This window comes from Gastrolobium bilobum, unplaced genomic scaffold (genome assembly GCF_033153095.1).
Source record: "Gastrolobium bilobum isolate Gb01-03AN ecotype WA unplaced genomic scaffold, APGP_CSIRO_Gbil_v1 utg174879, whole genome shotgun sequence".
Classification (NCBI taxonomy): Eukaryota; Viridiplantae; Streptophyta; class Magnoliopsida; order Fabales; family Fabaceae; genus Gastrolobium; species Gastrolobium bilobum.
The window spans coordinates 23,650-34,710 of NW_026898697.1; the positions used below are offsets into that span (position 1 = coordinate 23,650).

General features: G+C 35.4%; 1 pseudogene; it reads right to left on the reverse strand.

Moving 5' to 3' along the window:
• Window positions 1–5,506: 5,506 nt before the first annotated feature.
• On the reverse strand, window positions 5,507–9,507 carry LOC133318487 (two-pore potassium channel 1-like; annotated as a pseudogene).
• Between the last annotated feature and the right edge of the window lie 1,554 nt (window positions 9,508–11,061).

Genomic DNA, 11,061 nt, shown 5'->3' on the forward strand with positions numbered 1-11,061 from the left:
TGATCTAACAAAAAGTCCTATGATCAAACATGAAATCACTATTGTCTCCTCCACCCATGGTAGCCTGCATAACGTGCCTGGTTATGCTCAAACGATGACAAGATACAGCGCTCCCTGACATCTCTAGGAGGGTTCCTCCTGATGCTGTCACCATCATCTCCTGTATCATCAGCCGCATCACCGTCCATACCGTCAACACTCTCCATGACCCTTGCAATATCCTACTGTGATATAACTCATGTAGGGCCCGAATAGGGTGACTGGAGGATATCCGTCGAATATGCCTGGGGTGTGGCCATGATGGGTGCATCAAACTGGGGTCTGTAATCCTCTGTAAACTCGTCCAGACCAGGATCAAGTTGCGAACTCGACTGGCTAGGAAACTAGCTGGCCGTGTGCGCTAGAAATCCTGCCTGCTTCATGGAATGCCCACTGCTTTGCCCTGGAAATGGCTGATAGAAATGTGGCTGAAATCCCTGATACAGCTGGGATGAGGATGAAAACCAAGGGGGGTACTGCGAAGATGGGCCACCTGTCTGACCACTACCAGCTATGCGAGGGACATACTGTGGCGGCCACCAGTACGACTGTGATGGACCTCCTGATGGGTACGCTGGTGCATAAAACTGCCTCGCGAGTCGCGACGGAAGAGACTGCACTAGAATAGGCCGATCCGCAACAGGAGGAGTCTGATGATGTAGTGGTAACCCCTCATGGCGTGCACGCTGGCTCCGACGCTCAAGACTGGGAGGCTGTACTGTCTGCACGAGTGCATGCGAAGGTGCAGGCTCTCCTGGGTCTGTCAATCTACCGAACTCAGCGAAGAAAGACAGAGCCTGAAGCGACTCCTCGTATATCTAGTGGTAGGTGAATGATCCCTTCGCCTCGTCGGATGACATGTGGACAACAGTCTCCATACGATCACTCTACGTTTCAAAAAATAGTAAAATATGGTAAATTAATATGTTGACGATTTTACCATTCAAAACGAGAATAAAAAGAAACCCAAATGCATACCACATGTGAATGAACCGCCGATCTCTGCGTCATCCACCTACGAGTATGCTGGAAGTACCACTAGAGGTAAGTATTGTTGACAGACAGATGTCCACCCGATGCGTCCAGCTGAACTCCCTGAACAATGAGGGCATCCTTCGAATGCCACTGCGCTATGTATAGACCGTGGCGGTCCCTCCAGTCAACGTCACCCTTACTAGTAAGGGTGACAGTCAGCAGCTCGGAACATGGTAATGGATCACTCGGGATCAGCTGCCTAAATCCAAACTGCTGCAAGACTCTATCAGGCTGCTGGTAGACAACAATTTGGCAGTGTATGAGTGGGCATACAGCTAACCATCTGCGGGACTCATCTCCCAACGGCGGATGTGCTGCGAATCTATGATAAGGCCTCCATCGTATCCTGTGGCTGGGCATAACGTCAATATGATGAAGATAGCGTCTGATGTGGGAGTAAACGAACTGTTTCGATGTATAAATATTAAATCTGCAAAACAATTGCACGAACATTATTACCAATTTATGTAACAGACACAATATGCAGTTGTAAAACAAACACAATTTACAGATGGCAAGAAAAATATAAATGCAAACAAACAGTTACCTAGCTCCAAATATAGCGTCAGCGTCAGTGACCTCGGGGAGCCCAGGTGAGATAGTAGGGAAACACGTCCATGCCCACAACTGTAATAATAAAGCACATCCTCCCATGTCGGATCGACTCGGCTCTGCGACCTTGCACAACTCCCTGTACAAGGTAGCAAGTATGGCAGAGCCTCAAGAAAATGTCCCTGTCTGCTGGAAATCATCAAGGAATAATAAATATCATGCCGACACGAAGCTGGATGCAGTCTCAACGAATAACATCCCCCCCAATATCCGCAAGATCAAGGCACACGTGTATCTCATGCGGCCAACTTCAGTGCCGGCATGGTGTGCGTAATGCAGAAATCTCTCGCGAAGAAATGTCAGCGACAACTGGTTCTTGTGCAAGTCTCGCTGTCGCCCGGGCTGAACTCCTAACAAATCAGTAATCAGCGCGAGAAAGGATGGCCTCCAGTGCGGCCACATATAACCTCTCCATCCGTGGGCAACCCCAGCAGATGGTGTACATCCTCCAACGTGATTGTCACCTCACCCATAAGCATATGAAATGTGCACGTCTCCGGCCGCCATCTCTCAACAAGGGGCGATATGAGTGAGTGATCAATTTGTTTCCAAAACAGTAATATTTTACCAAAATATATAAAATATCCAACTATAAATGTAGGCTATACAATAAGAATAAACTAACCTCGTGGTTGCACAGACGCGCAACGTGCTAAAATCCAACATGCCTAAGGTATGACTGGATATCCTCCGGTATATCCAGGTGATCGTGTGTTGCAGCGTGCCTGCCTGACATTAAGGACATGATCACGTACGGATGGGTCATCGGATGTGTTCCACACATGGGTGAAAATGTGTTTCTCCTGCAACGTGAGAAGAGAACGGTCGGATAGACCTGGATCGATGAAACTCTGGTGCGAGTCGTGCTGCTCCATCGATCTATTTACAACAAAAAATAATATTACAATTACAATATTATAATATATAAAAATAAGTACTAATTACTAAGAAATAAATAAATTTCAAACATTATTCAAATATTCTATAATTCACAAATAAATAAATATTTAAATTAAATAATAACAACATTAATATACATTAGCACAATTAATACAATTAAATAATGCATAAATAATATGACACAATTAATGTTATTAAAAAAATTATGATACAATTACTGTTTCTTCTAACCTAAGTTGTGTATCTATAAGAAAATAATATGACACAATTAATATTGTATAGTAATGGGTTATCAATAAATAATATTACACAATTAATATTCTGCACTATATTTTCAACCTATAACTAAATAATATCATTTAATTTAATATTATTAAGAATTGCATAATAAAATCTTATTAAAGACCAAAATTTAACAACATTAATGTCAAAATTTTCTAACCTATTTTTCAACCCTGTAACTAAATAATGTTAAATAATTTAATATTATTAAATATTGCTTAAAAAATTATTACGTACAATTATCAACATTAAAACAAAAATTTTCTAACCTACATTTCAACCTATAAGTAAATAATGTATAATGAAGAATTTATTCAATACAAATTTTAACAACATTAATATACAATTTTACTACCCTACGCTTTCAACAAATAACTAAATAATATGGCACAATTAATATTACTAATTAATGCATACTTAAAAATTATTAATTACTAAATTTAAAGGTTATAAAATTTTTTACTAAATTTAACAACATTAATATAAATATTTTTATAACCTAAGTTTAAATTCAATAAATAATATCAAACAATTGATATTATTAAATAATACATTACTATCAAATACTAAACCTAATAACAATAATATTAAATAATACATTCATATGAAACAATTTTATCCTATTGCCGCAATTGTGTCTTCTAATCTAAGGTTTCATGCTATAAATAATAATTAACAATAATTATACAACACGAAAAAATCTATAAAAAATAACTTGATATATTACTAACCTTAAATATAGAGAGAGAAAAAAAATGAGAAAGAAATAGAGTGAGAGAGAGTGAGAGGGAGACGTTGCCCACCCAAGCGGACTTGGTGCATGTCTGTCATGTGTTATTATGGCCGTTATACATAGTTCGCCTATGTGGGCAGCGAACTTCGTTGCATGTCTGGCACGTGGTTTGGCAGGTGGAAACGTGGAGGGGTACTTATTGCAGCCAAGTTCGCTACATGGAGTAATGAGATTGATGTTCACCAATGACATATTAGTAAATTCTGGCCGTTACACATAGAAAACTAATACGAGATAGAGGCAAAATATGCACTAGGTGATTGATGTGTACCTAAGAGCATGTCTCCTATATTAATAGGTGCATAGGCTTGTCAAGGAAGGTTTTCCTTTAGCAAAAAAATCGTAAATGAAGACTCAATCATTTATGGGTTTTATAAGAGTTATGTTGTAGGAAAAGTGATTATGTTATGTTATAGAGATTCGTTTTGCGTGCCGAAGTTTTTTTTTTTTTTGCTGCGGGCCCCACAAAATGTTGTGTGTGTAGGAAACTTTTTGTGGTCATGTTAAATGATAGATGATAAACCCATCATTTATACGGTAGTATTCTATTTAGATTCACAAATAATAGTTCAGTAAAACTGCATTTTCATATGAATTTTAATATAACTATTTGAATTTCAATTACGATAAAGATATTAGAGTTGTCAACATTAACTACTAAAATCTTAGAAAACATGAGAACCAAAACAACCGTGTTATACCAAAGAGTTGAGTGTATTTTCGGTACAAGAATAGGTACTCCCTTATCAAAAAGAAAAAAAAATAGAAATATAGAAGTAAATAATATATATATATATATATATATATATATATATATATATATATATATATATTTGATAAAAAAATATACCGATCACTCCGTATATCCATAGTACTAAAAATAATTTTCTAAGAGTTTTTAATCAAGACTTTAGAATTTGACCTACTCAAAAATAATAAATTCGGTTTCTCAAAGTCATAATCTCTAAGAAGAGTGACAAAATTCAAACCTGATATCAAATTGGTCGAGATCAATCAAATGATGGTAGCTCAATTGATAGAAAAAAACTGAATAAGTGAAAAAAAAAGGATCTCGATCTCCACATGCCACCTTTGAAAAGTGTTTAAATATCCACATCCTTGACCCATTCCACATTTCGAATGAGTCCTATAACCAGTTCAAAAAGTCAAAATTTGTAAAAATATTAGACAGAGCCAATACACCTCAAAGAAATAATTAAATTTAAATTAACTTTAAAAAAAGATTAGTAGAAATCATTAAAATTTCGGGCACCAATTAGTATTTACCAAACTAATGGTGTTACGCTATAATCTTATGCCTCGTTTGATGGACAAGATAGGATAATAGTAAGATATGATATGAAGCTGATAACGGTGGGATATGATATGAGGCTGATAAGTCTATATCATGTCTTGTGTTTGATGAGCACTTGATTAGCAATGTGATAAGATTATGTAGAAGTAGAAATGAGAAAGTAAAAATAAAATATAATACAGTAGGGTAGCGTGCAGATATATTAAGTATCCAATATTGATATATTATCCTGTTGAATCCTAACTCAGCTCCTCCCATAAAATAAAAAATCATGTATTTGATAGGATACAATGAGATAATAGGATAAACTAATCATATCCTATTAATCCATCAAATAAAAAATAAAAAAAATATAATAAATTATCATATCCTATTTTTTTTATCACATGCTCGAAAAAATTCTAACGCCAACTACAGTTAAGTGTCACTCTAATTTCATCACTCAGTCGATAAATTAGCCAGAGTAAAGAATTCGAAAAACAAGCACATCTGCACAATCAAATGAACTCACCCTCAATCCAAAACGGCAAAACACGTGAACCAATAAAAAGAAGGGGGATATTTTGGTAATTTAGTGACAGTAAAATGAATGCCAACGAAGACATTGGAAAAATGATCCATAAAGAATCTCTGACAACCTCAGTGTCTTTTTCTACTCTCTCTCTCTCTCTCACTTCTTTCTCTTTCTACATAAACCCTCTTTCTTCACATTCTCTCTCACAAAATCCATCACCATCAGAATCATCGTCATCATCATTTCCTTTCTTTACCTTTTGCGCCACCATGGAGATCCAAAAGCACATTCTGAAGTTCAGGTACCATATCTTTGGTGCTGTGTTGTTGTTCTTAGCCATTCTCGCCCTCATTTTCCTTGCTCCAAGGTTCCTCACTGTCTTGGCCTACTTCTGGCCACTGTTTCTCTCCACCGCGCTCTTCCTTGCCGTCGTCTTCTTCTTCGTGAGGGATTCACCTTCATTACCCACCGACGATTCCATTCTCAGACCCGCCGAGGAACTACTCAACTATGTCGCCGCCGGCCACCTCCCTGAACCGCCGTTGGATAATCACAACGACGCCGCCGATTAGTGGGAGTAGCAGCAGCAGCCCAAATGAGAGAGAATGTCACTGTAAGAGTGTAACCCCTTGTTTCATCTCTCTAGTTCTTATTTTTTTAATATTATTTTTTATTTTGTTACTATCCTCTTTAAAGTTGAATTGAATGAATAAATAATTTTTTTTATTTTTACTACATGTTATGTGCCTGTTTCAATGCTTTTAAGATTTTAATTATATAAATAAATATCTTATGATAGATTTTAATTATATAAATATCTTATGATAGATTTTAATTAATGAGAATGTTTCAGGGTTGCGGCAGTGACAGCGTGACTGTGACCGAGTTTAGAAGGAATAATTGATAAGAATGTAATAACCTAAAAATAAATTTTTTATTTATTTACTTGTTACTTGTTATTAGGTCACTGGTCAGTCGTCATTGTTAGGGTCACCCGCATATTGCGTGGCAGTGTCTGTATTTTTTATAAGCCCTAAATTTCAGTACTTTGTAACTGAAATATTTTCTTTTCAAAAATTCCAAAAGCTAATAACTTTTAATGTTTTCTTGGGTGTCGCCGTTGTTTCAAAATCTAATGCATATTTTAATATTTTCAGCAAAGGAAGAGGTATGTGCCCCATGTGACACATCCATATTATATTGGATGCGGTGTTCATGTCATGTGCCTAGTACTTTTTTTTCTTTTCTTTTGGTATCTACATGTAAATTTGAATTTGAAGTATACCTAAATAAATTAATTGCACCGTTTGTACTTTTTTTTTTTAATAGTTATTTTGTCTTTGCAGGTGATTAATTGTGAAGAGAAGAGGTGATAGCAATGCATAGCGTAGGGAAGAGTAAATCACATATAACAGATATCTAAGGATGCAGCTAAACTATAGATAGGATTAAAAGGCGAAAATAGTATATCACAGCTAGCACAATTGTTGGGCACTTTTCCCTTCCTTTGTAATGGCTATAAATGCTACACAACTTCAACCATGAATAATAGTATATATTTTCTCTCTAATTCATCTATTTGTTGGGTATTTCTAACTTCCAATCTAATTATTGGGTAGGTTTGAATTTACTCGCTTGAGCTATATCACCTTCCTTCATTTTTGTAGTGCAAGAAAGGAAAGGGTCGATTGAGTTTAGTCTTTATATCCTTCATTTTTATAGATCATTAGAATTCTGGGAACAAGTAATTACCCTCAAAACTGTTCCTTCCGCTCAATGCACTTGTTTTGATAATGTTTTAACTAAGAGCAACATATGCTTTTAAGGCTTACTTCTTTTAAAAGAAGATATAGCGCTTAATCAAAATTTTGTCTAAGCCAAAATCACAATAGCTATTCCACCACAATTTGGCTTCAGCTTTGTAGACAGATGGAACAAGTAACCTAGGAAGTTAAACAATCATGGATGCAATCTGAGTTGAAGACATAACTGCATTTTGGTAACAAAAAGAAATCTATGTTGGGGTAATGTGGTTAATGGAAAGTAATTAAACAAGTCATATAAGTATTTATGAATTAGATAGGTGACTTGATTCACTGCTTATCATTAATGTTTATCCTCCATATCTAACGTGTTAGATAATTTCTCCCTTTACCGTTCTTGAATGTTTCAAACTACATGGAGCCAGTATTAAAAAACCAAATTTGAGTCTGAACCAGATCAATAAATGTCTACCAAATTTCAGATTTTCCTAGTCAGCAGAACTCTAGTGTGCATTTCACCATTGAAGTAAAAATGCTATAACAACTTGATGTAAATAATGTGTAAGTCTATATAAGATGACTGAGCAAGTGTTAAATCTGAAATTGACAGTGTTACCAGACTTATCAATGTCAAGCTGTTCACACTCCTCCATGACAAGTGAAATGTCTTCTTGAGTAATCTTTCCCATCTCTTTGAGCTTATAAACAATGAACTCAGCAGCCCTATGAGAAACAATCAAAGAAAGAAATTTACCAAAAGAGAAAAATGAAGCCATGTAATCACTGATAGTAAAAACTGCCACCAAGAAGACTTTGAAAGAATGTTCAACTAACCCAACAGTTTCATCCTCATCAAAATCTACTGCCTCCAAATCTACATTGGTCATCTTCCTTGTAAGAACCTATTTCACAAATTGCCTTCTGTCTACTTTCAGTGCTTACCTCAGCAATGCAGAGAAAAAGCTGAGCTGAACAAGTAGTACCTGCCAATAACCAAAACACAGCAAATATTCTTCCGGCTTCAGTTAAGAAACTTCTGCACCATACCCCAGGGTTGTAAATGTAGAACAAACGCAATAGAAAGCATCAATCATATCCAAATTCTCAACAGTAACAAAGAAAGTTGTCCCTATAGCAATGAGAATCAAAAAAAGGAAAAAAGACTAGATAAAATTTGAATCTAGTTTTATTGATCTCAACCTCCTTTAAAATTTCAGTTGAACCAACTTTTTGGCCTATGTGCATAGCTTTAACTAGAAAAACCTCCTGTTTCTCAACCAAGTAATCTTCTGCTTAGGTTAGAATGAGTCCAATCAGTGCCATTCTAGTGAAAACAAAAATGCAGGCTAGTAGTTTTGTTAGGGAACTATTTGGGACAAGGTCTCCATATCCAACAGTGTTCATTGCCACAATTGTTAAGTATAAAGCATCAAGAACGCCTGTTTTCTTTCCCTTGATCTGGAGCATGACAAGGTAGTAAATCACAACTCCTACACCTAAATACACTGCAAGGTATATAGCTACTTATCTAAAGCTTGGATTCAATTTCGCAAATATGGACTCAGAAGGTGGAATTGATCCATTTCCATTTGTCTCAGGAGGAGCAAGATCAGGAAGAGGAGCACTTCTGGACGAAGATACCTTGTCTTTCTTAACTGCAACAGCTCCTTTGCACCATTGCTAGCCATGCAGATGCTTTTAGAAAGCAAGGATCAATAATAGAGGCCCTGCTTCAGTTGTAAAACAATCCAAACTAGCTATGCCAGTGAAATAAAAACTGAAGTGCACAATCTGCAGATAAAGGATACTCATCCAAATTTAAACATCAAGACTTAAAAAAGATATAAAAATATGGAGCATCTTATTTCATACAACTTTATTTGGAAATTCATTCAAAGAGCTTCACAGAAACAATGCACTAGTATGTTTAAGCTTAATAAAATAGGCATCAAAGATCATTCAAAGTTCTAATGCCAACTGACTACCACAAACACAAAATAGTGATAAGGAGAAAAACATTCTTTTGGATCATTAACTACAACTTTATTTGGAAATTCATTCAAAGAGCTTCACAGAAACAATGCACGAGTATGTTTAAGCCTAATAAAACAGACACCAAAGATCATTCAAAGTTCTAATTCCAAATGACCACCACAAACACAAAATAGTGACAAGGAGAAAAACATTCTTTTGGATCATTAACTACAACCCCTATGGATCTTTTCCATCCTATTCCATCAAGAAACTGAATCATGTCTTATGAGCTGTAGAGAAAAATATCTTGGACATTTGCAAACAACTAAACAACAGGATTTTCTCCCACTTAATCAACAAAAGTGCACTAAGCATTAAAGAATGTCAGCAAGGCAGAGAACAAAATTGTTTTTGCTCTTGCTTTGGCCATCAAAGTACAGTGACTTGCTCTAGATGTAGAAAAAGTAGTAGAGATTAACAGGGAATTCCCATCTACAAATTACCACTCAATTTTCCTATGGTTCAGGTTCTAACGAAAACTACATCTGTACTCTTTTTCTACACTCCTGGTTAAGTTTTTAGTCTGAAATTTATGAGTATTACATCCCAAGCCTGGGGAAAAAATAGAAGAAAATGGAAGGAACATGTGATGTGAGTACCCTTAATTAAAAGAACATTGCTATGAAGTGAATTCCAATTTCTTGGCTACTTTTGCTTAGCTAGTTCAGTCATCTCAATTGAATTTGATTATAATAAAGTATTCTCCTCCAAACTTTAGTTATGGACATTCTTTCACAAGATATACAGTTCAGGGTTGATGCATTCAAAACGGACACTTATGAGAGTCATTAAAAAGGGAGGGGGAAAAAGGGAAATAACATATTGCAATTTGTGATCCAAAATAACATCTTAAATACACAATATTTTTCCTTAATCGATATGGATGCATTAATTTCGGAAACTGAATCAACAACTCAACAAAGTGGATCTAAACTTAGCATGAACATCAAATTTCTTGTCAGCAATAATTACAAAGCTTCAACGTTCAAGCACCTCTTCCCAGACATAAATAATAAAAAAGAAATTCCAAAAATTTAAAGATCATAGATGATGGATCACTGAGACAATAACAACCAGAAGTGAATTTGAATGCCAGGAAAAAATCTGCTCTAATAAAATAAATTATTGTTTAGAACTGGAAAAAGAAGCCATGATAATAAAGAATTTAAATACATATGAATTACCCGAAGAAGAAGGCTTTTGAGCGGTTTACTGTGAATGCAAGGTCTTCAGTTGTTCTATTTCAGTGGGGGGTAGATGTAATTGATCCCATTTTTCTAATTTCTCCACAAACTATTATAAAATTTAATTCCGTGTTAAAGGGAGGTTGCTTCTTTAATAAAAGAACTTTTTTTCCCAATGTTTTGAGTCTTTTGACTTTTTTTTTTTCTGAATGCCAACACAACGACACTGATATTTAGCTTTGAATTATAATGTTCACGTCCCAAAACTGAAGTTGGGTTCTGGTTGAACATATTAATTTAGGTCTTAAATATGGTTTGAGCAGTGGAAAGAAAGAGAAATCCTGTTGTACATTGTTGTATAAGGCTTCTCAATTTGCGAGAGGTATATTAATTAGGATAGAATATTGTAAAAATCAATTAGAATTATTACCAATAGTACCAATCAATTTTATCATTAGATCAACTATGTTGATCTAATGGTTATATTTATTTTCATCTTTGTATGATTATGATTCCCCATATTTCACATTAAATATGCAGAATCATAACCATACAAAGGTGAAAATAAATATAAAGTATTAAATACGAGA